Raw genomic sequence first — 12,898 nt, forward strand, 5'->3', positions numbered from 1 at the left:
TTGTTACACAGGCTGAATCCCACCACTGTCGACATTGAATTTCATTTTGTTAGATAGATTGACCTGCCCTTCGCTTGAAATGAGTCAGGGAGGTTACTTGCAGGGGAATGGGAAAAGGGCAGTTTACTCGATAATGTTATTCAAAATGAAAGAAACACCCCGAAGGAAAGTTAAAACTAAAAGAAGCCTCTAATGATTCCTTTTTCTAAAAGGTGGAGATAAATGTGTTTCAGACAGAACAATTAACCAACTTAGTTAAGATGCCAGAAAAGGAGGAAAAAGGAGGAAGAGCAGTATGAAGAAGGGAAGGGGGAAAGTCGCAAAATATGGTGCGCTTCTAAACCGCTTGGCTGCAACTTCTTCGATAACGGGAGACGTTGATGAAACAAGAAGCTAGGAGTAATAAGGACAGCACATTAGCTCTGCTTAGGCCATAAAGCCTAAAGCATTTTAACTTAGCCAAAAAATATCTTCTCAAATCATTGGATCTAAATGAAGCTTCAGTTGCCCCCTGTGGCAAGGATAAAGGTAAAGAAAACTGGAATAGCAAAAAAAAAAACCACCAAGGGGACTTGGCCTGAACGGAAATGAAAGCTTGGGAATAATATTACAATGCTTCTTGAAGGATTCCATTCTGTAAATCTTAAGGCAACAGCACCAAAAAAAGGTTACAAGTAGGTCATCTTCTTTTTCTTCTTCTCCTCTTCCTCTTCCTTCCTTCCTTCTTCCTTCTCTTCCTCCTCCTCTTCTCCTCTTTTTGTCTCCTCTTCTTCCTCCTCTTTCCTCCCTCTCCTCTTCTTCCTCCTCCTTCTCCTCCTCTTCCTCCTCCCTCTCCTCTTCCTCCTCCCCCTCCTCTTTGTCTTCTCCTTCTCCTCCTCCTTCTCCTCTTTCTGCCTCTTCTTCCTCCTCCTCTTCCTTCTCCTCCTTTTTCCACCTCTTCTTCCTCCACCTCTTTCTTCATTCTCCTCATTTTTCTCCCCTCCTCCTCTTCCCAAGTTAACAAAGTCCAATATTCAGAGTATCAACTAATTATATATTTATTTAAATTTAGAATAGCCAGCGCCTTCCAAATTACTTGTGACATGGAATGTATTAGAGGTACCAATCACTGCGCGGGGGTGGGAGGGGGAACCTCATGCCGTTATGAACAACAGTTAACCAAAGTTCTGACTTTAATCTGCAGAGTGATAGGAGAATCATAATTTTTAGTCCTTTGGTTTTGTTATTCTCAACAGCTTTCTCTGCTGTAGGTAAAATTAATCTAACCTGAGCTATTTTCCCTATGAAGGAAAGCAACTGGAAGGAAGCAAGGTTTCAGCAAAGAGCTACGGGGGGGGGGGGAGTTAAACATCTTCCTTGCTCCTCACTTTTCTTTTGTTCTGATTACCATCAGATTATCATTACTGAGTCTACGTAAAAGAACAAATTAAGATCTGTGTATGTGCACACCAGATGCATGTACATTATGCATATATGGAGAACCTGTAGCTATTCTAAATGTGTTCTCTGCATCTTCCCTCTTATCTGCTTAGATCAGGGTGTCCAACCTTGGCAACTTTAAGACTGGTGTTAAGACTTCAGTTCCCTAGCTGGCCATGTCTAGTAGGTGAAGTCCACAAGTCTTAAATTTGAAGTTTGAGACCTCTGCTTTAGATAAGGATATTTACAATGGGAAATGTGACAGACAGACCATCATTCATATCTAAGTCCTGGCCTATTGAGTGGGAAGAGGTTTTCCCCTAAATAAGTGAGGAGAAGACCACAGCCTGAATCCTTTTTAGACCGTACATCAGAATAACTTATTAATTCACCATACATATAACTCATTCCCAAGACAGAAAGATTTACAATAATGAATGATTCAGTCATTTATATTGCTCTACTTTGTTGGGCTGCTATCTTATGACATCCTTCATTACATGTTAGGCTTCCAGATACCATTTCTTGTAATAAATCTATCTCTGCACTCAATTGTTGGCTGTATCTTGTTTGAAATTAATTAATATCAAATTGCTTGGAAATTTATTTGCTGGAACACCCATGATACTTATTAGGCAGAGTTTATTTAACCCATCACCTTCTTTTTGTTAAAAAGTTTTTTGCAGAACTAAGAAGCAGCTTTAGACTTTTACAGCAACAGTATTTCTTCCCTTGAAAATGAGAATTATCTTCTTTGCCAAACACCTTTCAAACTCAGGGTAATAATAATAACAACAACAATGACAAATGATCTAAAATATTTTTACTGTTGCCTTTGTTATATTTGTGTTGTATTTGTGCTGATAAATAAATAAAGGGAGACTAGGCTAGCTGATGAGAGCTAAATAGCTTGAAATAGATCTATACTAGTCTCCCTTATTTATTTATCAGCACAAATACAACACACACACCATACATATATATATATATTTGAACTTTTATCTGATATTAAGTCCCACTGGACTTAAAAATCTTCACTGCAAATTATAGCAAGATCTGGAAGTGGTTGGGGCCCATTTAAAAGATACTGTAAGAACCCAACTAGTTTCAACAGTTTGCCAATGACATAGTTCACCAATGAAAATCCAACAGTTAAAAGATCTGAACCTGTCCTGAATTCGGTGGGAGTTGGAGGATCAACTTAAATGGGATTGCGTCCTACTATGGATCTGTATTCCAAACTGGTCTCTCTAAATTAAGAGGAGGGCTGCTTCCAAGTTCAAGTGTGTAATACTACAGCTGTGAAATTCCATTTAATTGTGAGAGAAAACAGATGGCAAACATATCCAAAAAGGGTAGGTGGGAGAGAAGCAGAGGTTTCCCAGATTGTCTTCAAAGAACGATCTTTGGCTCAATTCCACTCGCACCTGGCAGATACCTGACATGAAAGCCCCACAAAATTTGTGTTTAATATTTCCCTCCCCATGTCGAGCTGAGCTCCTGTACTGATTAGCATCAGGAGAGATTGCAAGAGATGCAGCAGCCCAGCATGAAACAGCTGTAGAAGGCTACGTCCTAGTCAAGAGAGACCCCCACAAAAAATGTACTTCACTATATGTGTGCTGAGAGTGCTGTTGGAAAACAACATAGATTAATAGAGTTGGAAGGGACCTTGTAGGTCATCTAGTCCAACCCACCACCCAAGCAGGTGACCCTACACCATACCTGACAAATGGCAGTCCAGTCTCTTCTTGAAAGCTCACACAACTTCAGAAGGAAACTTCTGTTCCATTGGTTGATTGTTCTCACTGTCGGAAAATTCCTCCTTATTTCCATGTTGAATCTTTCCTCGATCAGTTTCTATCCATTATTCCCTGTCTGGCCTTCATGTGCTTTGGAAAATAGCTTGAACCCCCCCCCCTCTGTGGCAGCCCCTCAAATATTGGAAGACTGCTATCATGTCTCCTGGTCCTTCTCTTCACTAGACTAGCCATACCCAGTTCCTGCAACCATTCTTTGTATGTTTTAGTCTCCAGTCCCCTAATCATCTTGGTTGCTCTTTTCTGCACTCTTTCTAGAGCAGGGGTGTCAAACTCAATTTCACTGAGTGCTGTGTCAGGGCTGTGGTTGACCTTGTGGGATTGGGCAGGCGTAGCCGACTAGATGGGTGTAGCCAACCAGGTGGGCATGTCCAGCTTGACACCACTCCCCGTTTCCTCTTCTCACTGGGTAGACTGGGCCGAAGCCATGCTGGCCTGATCTTTCCTCTTCGTATTGGATAGACCAGGACGGCCCCGCGGGCCTTGAGTCCGGCCACATTGCATTCCGGATGCGGCCCGTGGGCCTTGAGTGGTTGCAATTGCTAATTGAAAGAGGCTTGAGAAGCTTTGCAGTGTATTTGCAGCTATTTCTGTCTTGCCAAATATCAGCACCACCCACAAAATGATGTAACAAAATAAGAAAATCTATTATATTTGGGTGACAAATGGGCCTATTAAGGACCAGAAGATGTAGAGAATTCTGAATTTACTCTATTAGTATATCCCCACATTTCCAAAGCTCAACCTTCTTCTTAGCTTTTGAAAACTTCAGTCTTACAGGCGTTTCTCTGAGACCAGGCATGGTTGAACTCAACGGAGCTGACACCAATGCAAATATGCCCTGAATGGATTCAGCTGCCAGAAGTTCCTCTGAGCCCCCAAAATTCCTTGCTTTGAGGTTTTAAAAAGTTGACTGCGGCGGTCATCTGGAATAATCTTCTTTTTATGTCAATGAAATATAACATTACTTACCAGCCAACATAAATTAAACCTTCTTTACAGTTGTTAGAACAGGATAGAAAAACAACTTCAGATTATTGAGTCATGTGCTTCTTCATTTAATTCATATGTTGCCAGAACCTGCAAAAACCATCAGCCTTGGGACTTCAGTCAGCTTTATGGAGCCCAGGCTTAGTCGGGTTTTCATTTTCCTTTCTCTGGTTATTTAAATTATTATTAGATCTGATTCTCTGTACCATTTGTGAAGTTTAAGCAATATAATGTTGGGCTTCAATAATTTATTAAGACTTTGCCATTTTGCTTCTGGACAGTAATATCCTTACCCCCCCCCCCTGTTCCTCTCCCCTTTTCACCTCTCAAATTACAATAGCAATCAGTAGCCACAATTAAATCTGGGAAGGGAAAAGCTTGGTTGCAAAAACCCATAACTCAAATTCAGAACTTACAAGGTCTTTTAAAGGCAACTGAGTGATAGCACCTTTGTAGCCAGGGAGTTTCCTCTCATAATAACCACTAAGATTTTTTTCCAAATGACTTAACAAATGTATATATATTATATATATGTATAACCTATACAATCTCAGATAAGTGGCAGTCCAGTCTCTTCTTAAAAACCTCCAGTGATGGAGGGTCACCAATTTCTAAAGGCAAGTTGTTCCACTGGTTAATTATCCTCACTGTTAAGAAGTTTCTCCTTAATTCCAGGTTGCTTCTCTCTTTGGTTAGTTTCCATCCATTTTTTATTGTCCTGCCCTCAGGTGCTTTGGAAAATAATTTGACCCCCTCTTCCTTGGGGCAGCCCCTCAAATACTGAACTACTGTTATCATGTCACCCTTAATTTTTCTTTTCTCTAAACTAGCCAGACCCAAAAACCTGCAGCCGTTCTTCATATGGTTTAGCCTCCAGGCCTTTGATCATCTTAGTTGCTCTTCTCTGCACTTTTTCCAAAGTCTCAACATCTTTTTTGCAGTAGGACGACCAAAAGGTTTGGGAATAAGAGGTTTTCGTTGTTCCAGGAACTGTCAAATTCAAGGAGTGGAATATGGTTGGATGATTTTTCTATCAGTTGGTTGGAAGTTAGCTCAGATGGGCCCTCATGTATTCTCAGTGTTTTGAGGCTGGCAGATGATTGCTGCTAATTATCTCCAGGTTTCGTGAGAGATCAAAACATTTCCATGTGAAAGTATCCCACATGATTTTTTTCCTTCTTTCTGGAGTAGTATCAGGTGCCTGACAAACTCAAGCAACAAAGAAGATACCAGCTAGGCATAACCATCCCCACCACATACTTACAACTGCATATTCTCAAACATCCTTCTCGGTCTGGTGCTACCCAGATGGGTTATCAATTACAACGTCTAGAATTTCTAGCCATCCCGGCTCAAATAGAGTTCCAGTAGACAACACCTTGGGGGAAACAGTTGTATTGTATACCAAAATACTAACTCCAAGCATTCCAAATTCTGGAAATCAGATGATCCCAGGAGCCAGGCTGCATTACTTCAAGTTTCCTCCCATTACCTTCAGCCTGGACAATGTTTATTCTGATATGGAAACATGACAAATAATCCAGCATTTAAGATTCTTTCTCTCCCATTCCACTGTAGGAAGTTAGCACCTACCCTCTCCTAGAAAAATGAAATATTTTAGAAAATATTAAAAAGGCAGAATATTTATTTCCCTGGGTGAGAAATGGCGACACATGTTTTTTAAGGCAGGAAATAGACTCGCTCTTAATAACCCCCACCCTCCTCAATAGCCCACAGCAAATATCTGCACTTAAGAGATAAAGAGATAGCTAGGTCTATTCATAGGCAAATGACCTCACCCAAGATCCAACAAAGGTACGATTATCCCTCTACCCATCTCACCACATGCCAGCTGGGAAGATTACATCATCCAGCAAGGTTCAACCAAACTTGGGACTCAGGACAACCTACAGAGTTGCCCCTGCCTGGCCCCATGGGAGTCTGAATACAAGCTCAAATTCAAAAGCCCAGAGAAGGTATAAAACCAGGGCACTCTCATCATCTCTTCCCTTTTTTTCCCTTCACCCAACATCTTCAAGGTCTGACAAGAATCTGTGGTTGCAACATGGACTGAAAGGTAGGCATTTTCATAGAACACATAACAGAGTTGGAAGGGACCTTGGAGGTGTTCAACCTCCTGCTCGGAGACCCTATCCCATTCCAGACAAGTGGCTGTCTAGTCGCTTCTTAAAAGCCTCCAGAGATGGAGCATCCACAACTTCTGAAGGCAAGCTGTTTCACAGCTTAATTGCCCCCACTTTTAGGAAGTGTCTTCTTAGTTCAGGGTTGCTTCTCTCCTTGGTTAGTTTCCATCCATTGTTTCTTGTTCTGCCTTCAGGTATTTTGGAGAATAGGATGACCCCCCTTTTCTTTGTGGCAGCCCTTCTCACCTTAGTGGGGAGTTCTGTCTGGCAGTGAGATGAGAAAGGACAAAGTTCTTTGCCTACTTTCTTTTACCTCTTTTTTCCGACTTGACCTGTCCCTCCTTTTTTTTCCTCTTTGTCAACATTTCTTTCATGTGTGATAATTGGATTTTTTTTAAAAAAAAAAACACCCTGTTCTCATCTCTAAAAGATTTTCCTCTGCTCAAATGAAAGGAAGATGGGGGAAAGAAGAAAGAGGTGGGGAGGGGAGGGTGGAAGGAAGAGAAAGAGAAGGAGATAAGGGAAAGAGGAAGAGTAGGAGTAGGAGTAGGAGAAAGGTAAGGGAAGAAGGAAGGAGAAGGAGAGGAAGAAGGAAGAAAGTAGGGAAGGGAGGGAGGGAGAAAAGAAAGGGAAAATAAGGTGGTATTACAACAGGAGGAAGGGATGGTAAACAAAGCAACCCAAACTGTATATTATAACCTATTAAATGAAATAACAAATGTATAAGAATGATAAATGTAAAGAAGAATAACAATTATGTGAATGCATACTTAAAGTGCTATGCAAGAGAACAAAAAAAAATCGGGGAGGGGGGAGGGGGAAGCTTTTCCTCTCCTCCAGGAATTACTAGGGAAAATTTGCAGGAGGAATCAGGAAATAGGGAGAAAGAGCAGGGCAAATCCTTCCCTTAGCAGTCCGTCCCCCCCCCAAGTTAAATGCCATTTTGGGGGACATTTGTTTCCTGCAGTTATGATCACCCTGAAGTCTCTGTGAAAACCATAAAAACCCTGAGAAAATTCCATCCCCTCAAAACCAAAACAGCCGGCTGCATTCAGATGGAAGGACATAAAACATGAAGGTTAGATTTATGGTCTCCTTCTCTCTCCGAACATTCTAATCCCCCACTTTTATCCTCAAAAACAGAGATGGATGTAGGTGATCTGTCTTTGTTTGGCTCCAATTAAAATATGCTTTTCAGAGAGTTTTGCTTCGACTAAGGCCAGACCTGTTGGTACTTCTCATCAGAACACTGTTCTCCAGTGAGTAAGGGGCAGGCAGGTAGATTTTTTTTTCCTTAGCTGCAGTTGGAAAGTAAAGGGCAAAGCTGTGAATTAGCAGTTAGGAATAACTGAATGAGAGTTGATAGGGGAATGTACACCATTCCCCTTTAAAAGGCACATGTGTTTTTTCACTCTGTCTGGATTTATTTTGCCAGAGATAGTTAGTCTAGAGGTACCACTTTCTACTTTAGACAGGCCATCACTTTCCATCAGTCCTTGCTTTAAGGTAGCGCTTTATTTCTACATACATCATACTGTGTTTGCCTTAATATGTTTCAAGGGGGTGGGTGGGAGTTTCCTCAAGTTACAGTGGAAGAGAAAAGAATGTGATTCTTCAATGGAGAATGGAAACTCTTGCTCCTTCTCTTCCTTGTTAAAAGATTTCCCATCTTCTTACAATATGTGGTTCTTTCAACCATTAGAACTACTTTCTCCGTGACAAAAAGAACAAGGAAAGAAGGAAAAAAAAAAAAAGGTGGTGTTGGAAGAAATGTCCTTCAGGGTTCAGTTCCAAGTGGGGAGAAAGACACTGGAAACACGAAGGCTGCTTGGAAAGATGGTTTTCCCAGTTGCAATGGACAGCTGTGAAAGTTGGACCATAAGGAAGGCTGAGCGCCAAAGAATGGAGGCCTTTGAACTCTGGTGCTGGAGAAGACTCCTGCGAGTCCCTTGGACTGCAAGGCGATCCAACCGGTCAGTCCTAGAGGAGATGAAACCTGACTAGTCTTTAGAAGGTCAGATCCTGAAGAGGAAACTCAAGTACTTTGGTCACCTAATGAGAAGGAAGGGCTCACTGGAGAAGAGCCCAATTCTGGGAAAGACTGAGGGCAAAAGAGAAGGAGAGAATGAGGTGGTTGGATGGAGACACCGAAGTAGTAGGCGTGAACTTAAATAGACTCCGGGGATGGTAGAGAACAGGGAAGGCCTGGAGGAATGTTGATCATGGGGTCGCGATGGGTTGGACATGACTTCGCAACTCACAACAACACACATTTAGGGCAGCTTATGCCAGGGGACAAACCAACAACAACAAATGTCAGTCTGAGCAAAGCCCTACCAAGCCCACAAATTCCTTCACCCGTTGTCTCATGGTGGCCTTTGTGTGAGAAACTGCTTACTTGGACTTCTGACAAATGTTGAAAGGAGCGTAAAATATCATTATCACTTTGCTTTGTACCAGAAATCGTGACATTCTGTCACATTCTGCAAGATGTTGCTAAGCATTGTCTGAGTCTGGAAAGAAAAATCGTTCATCAGTTATTTCATCTTTCAACATCTGACTCAAGAATACAGCCTGTTACAAATGTGTCATTCTTCTAACACCAACACCTTCCATCCCACTGCAGCCTTGGCCAGTTCCAGAGGCAACCAAAACTGGTGCACTATGCAGAGCTTATTAGTGTGCCCTGCAACTTTCCATCGGTCCCCCTGCATCTGTATTATGGGCCCGTTTGTTGTGGCCCGCCAGTGGCCAGTGGAGCTGGCAGCAGACAGTGAGAAAGTTGAGGAGGAACATAGGCCAGTCCTGGAGTCTGGGGAAGGCTCTGATGAGGGATCTGAGTCGGAGACAGAGGGTGGGGCAGAGCCGTCTGACAGTTATCAGCTGCCTTCGGAGTCAGACATCAGTGAGGCGACAAACAGCTGGGGCCTCTTCTCTCTGTGTGCATGCACAGAGTTGCCAGACGAAGGGAATAGCTAAGGAACAAGGGCCAACTTGGGAGTAAGGCCACAAGTAGATGATAAATGGCCCCTCCCATAGGGAATAAAAGAGGAGCAAAAGGGGAGTGGAGTTTGCATGAGACAATTGATTCGCTTAATTGGTTAGTGACTCACAGAGGCTCCTTTCCAAGTTTTGAAGATATCGGCCTGGTAGCTCTCCAAGCCAGGTAAGGTCTGTGACTGTAAAATTCACCTTGGAAAGACTTTGCTGGATGTGAATGAGAGGAATTCACAGTAACTTAATAAAAGGGTTTTTTGTCAGGACAAGGAGTCTGCTTCGTGGTTTGGGGAAGTCTAGGTCAGAACACAGTTGGAGGCATCTGCAGGATGACAATAGTAGCATTGTTGTGTCACAATCCAAGATCTGCCCCTTTTCAATGTGTGTGTGATGTCACAGGATACGTACAGAAAAGAGCTGCACTTGTGATGGTACAGCTTTGTTTCCTTCCTTTGCTTCTGTGGACATGTCCCCAGTTTTAATCCACATCTTTAACCACATGTGGGAAGAAATCTCCATCTGGTTCAGTTCCCAGCCAAGAGAAAGGCACTTGAGACTGGAGGCTGATTGGAAAGAGGATCTATTTATTGATGGTAGAACCACATAGATGGTCAGCTGACCACATGGAATTGAGATTGAGAGGTATTTATATCTTCTCTTGAGCTTTGAATTTGAGCTTCCTGTTGCTGTGCAAGAACGTATATTCTATTGGCTGTTATCAGACTCCCATGGAGCCATGTAGAGGCTATGTAAGGGTCATAGTTGGCTCTATAGGCAAAAGAGGAAATGCAAATCCTAGGTGTTTGTCTGAGCTAAGTTTGGTTGAAGTTTGGACTGCTCTGACGGGTGAAGCAATGTCTGAAAGGGTGTTGGGTAATTCCCATTGTGGCTTAATTGCTTTCATCCTGTTTTGGCTCTTGGGTAAGGGTATTTGCTTATGAATAGAGTTATCTAGATACTGATCTTCTTTCAATAAGCTCTTTATCTCTTAAGTGCTGACATCTGCTGTGGGCTATTAAGGAAAGTGGGGGTGCTTTCTGCCTTTAAAAAAATCATGTTTCTCCATTTCCTTCTTTGGAAAATATATTCTGTCTTTTAAAAATATTCTTCTGTTAACCACAATTCCCAGGTTCGGCCACGAAAAGCACTTTTAGGGTAAAATGCTAGTAGCAGGTAACTTGAAAAGGTACACTGTGGATTACTTGTTTATTTGATTGGATTTCCCCCCCAAACAAGTTAGCATTTTTTATTACACTATCATAAGTATGAGGCAATATGAACAATTTCTTAACACTTGGAAATGATAAAAAGTGGTAGAATACAATATTTCCAATATTGCAATATTTTGGAGCAGTAAAAAGGACATTCTGCTGTGTAACCTGAAACTTAAATGCCCGGTTCTATTGGGCTCGATAATAACTCCCACTTGGCTTCACCCCTCTCTTGGCCCTACAAGCACCCCAACTAACCACAGTCTAGTCTGCCTCTTCCCACACCCCATTTCTCTAGGTCCTAATGATACCCTTCAATGGGCCAACTTCGAGGCCCTGTAGTTTACAATCAACAGGGCAACCTTAGAGGCGGCATCTGGCATCTTCGCCAAAGGCTGCCTGAAGTTCCCCAGGCCATCTGTCGACTTGAGACTGGAAGTAGACTTCAAGGCCAGCCAAAGCATGGAAACGCACCCTGAGCCAACCTGAAAGGGCTGAGGGGATGTGTTTGCCACCCACAGGGCTGTTGAGCCAGAGCACTGCCCCCTCTGAAGCTGTGACACCTGCTCTTTCTCTCCGGGATAATGAGATTTGGCTCCTCCAACGTGCCCATTGTGCGATCGCAGCAAGCTCTGCTGGAAGCAGGGCATCATCATCATCACTTTGCAGTATGTCCTGATGGTTTCAACCATTAGACACCTGTCCTTCTGGCAAATCCCTTCTGGTTACCAAGGAGAAGCAGGAAGAAAACTTCTTTCTTCCCTCAAATTTGCCTCAGAGTTGCACCATTAATATTCAAGGTTGTTTTCCTACAGTCAGTTAAACATCGTTCCAGACTTGGAGGGAAAAGATTCCAGGTGGCACAATCCTAAGAAAATGGAGTAGAGTCCTTTGTTTTTCTGGGGATCTCTTCTCAGTGGTGGGATTCAAAAAATGTTTACTACCGGTTCTGTGGGCGTGGCTTGGCTTGATGGGCATGGTTTGGTGGATGTAGCAGGGGAAGGATACTGTGAAATCTCCATTCCTTCCCGACTCCATGGCAAGGATACTGTAAAATCTCCATTACCATTCCACTCCAGGGGAAGGATATTCTGCAAAATCCCCATTCCCTCCCCACTCTAGGGCATGGATACTGCTTCCTCCCCACTCCAGGGCAAGGACAGTGTAAAATCTCCATTCCCTCCCCCTCCAGGGCAAGGATACTGTAAAATCTCCGTTCCCCCCCCCTCCAGGGCAAGGATACTGTAAAATCTCCATTCCCTCCCTACTCCAGGGCAAGGATACTGTAAAATCTCAATTCCCTCCTCACTCCAGGGCAAGGATACTGTAAAATCTCAATTCCCTCCTCACTCCAGGGCAAGGATACTGTAAAATCTCCGTTCCCTCCCCACTCCAGGGCAAGGATACTGTAAAATCTCCATTCCCTCCCCACTCCAGGGCAAGGATACTGTAAAATCTCCATTCCCTCCCCTCCAGGGCAAGGATACTGTAAAATCTCCATTCCCTCCGCACTCCAGGGCAAGGATACTGTAAAATCTCCATTCCCTCCACACTCCAGGGCAAGGATACTGTAAAATCTCCATTCCCTCCGCACTCCAGGGCAAGGATACTGTAAATCTCCATTCCCTCCCCACTCCAGGGCAAGGATACTGTAAAATCTCCATTCCCTCCTCACTCCAGGGCAAGGATACTGTAAAATCTCCATTCCCTCCCCAATCCAAGACAAGGATACTGTAAAATCTCCATTCCCTCCCCATTCCAGGACAAGAATACTGTTCCCTCCCCACTCCAGGACAAGGATACTGTAAAATCTCCATTCTCTCCCTACTTCAGGGCAAGGATACTGTTCCCTCCTCACTCTGGGGCAAGGATACTGTAAAATCTCCATTCCTTCCCCAATCCAAGACAAGGATACTGCAAAATCTCCATTCCAGGACAAGAATACTGTTCCCTCCCCACTCCAGGACAAGGATACTGTTCCCAACCCCACTACAGGACAAGGATACTGTAAAATCTCCATTCCCTCCCCACTTCAGGGCAAGGATACTGTTCCCTCCCCACTCCAGGTCAAGGATACTGTAAAATCCCCATTCTCTCCCCATCCCACTGGCCTGCTTTCCAGCTCCATTCTCCTGTGCAGGGCAACAGAAGAAGGCCCAGCCGATCAGCTGGGACTTGGGACACAACAAATAAATGGGGGCGGAGCGAGTCAGAGATGGTATTTGCCGGTTCACCAAACTACGCAAAATTTTCACTACCAGTTCTCCAGAACCTGTCAGAGCTGGCTGAATATCACCTCTGGTTTACACCCTTCTCT

This window comes from Thamnophis elegans, chromosome 15 (assembly GCF_009769535.1).
Source record: "Thamnophis elegans isolate rThaEle1 chromosome 15, rThaEle1.pri, whole genome shotgun sequence".
NCBI lineage: Eukaryota > Metazoa > Chordata > Lepidosauria > Squamata > Colubridae > Thamnophis > Thamnophis elegans.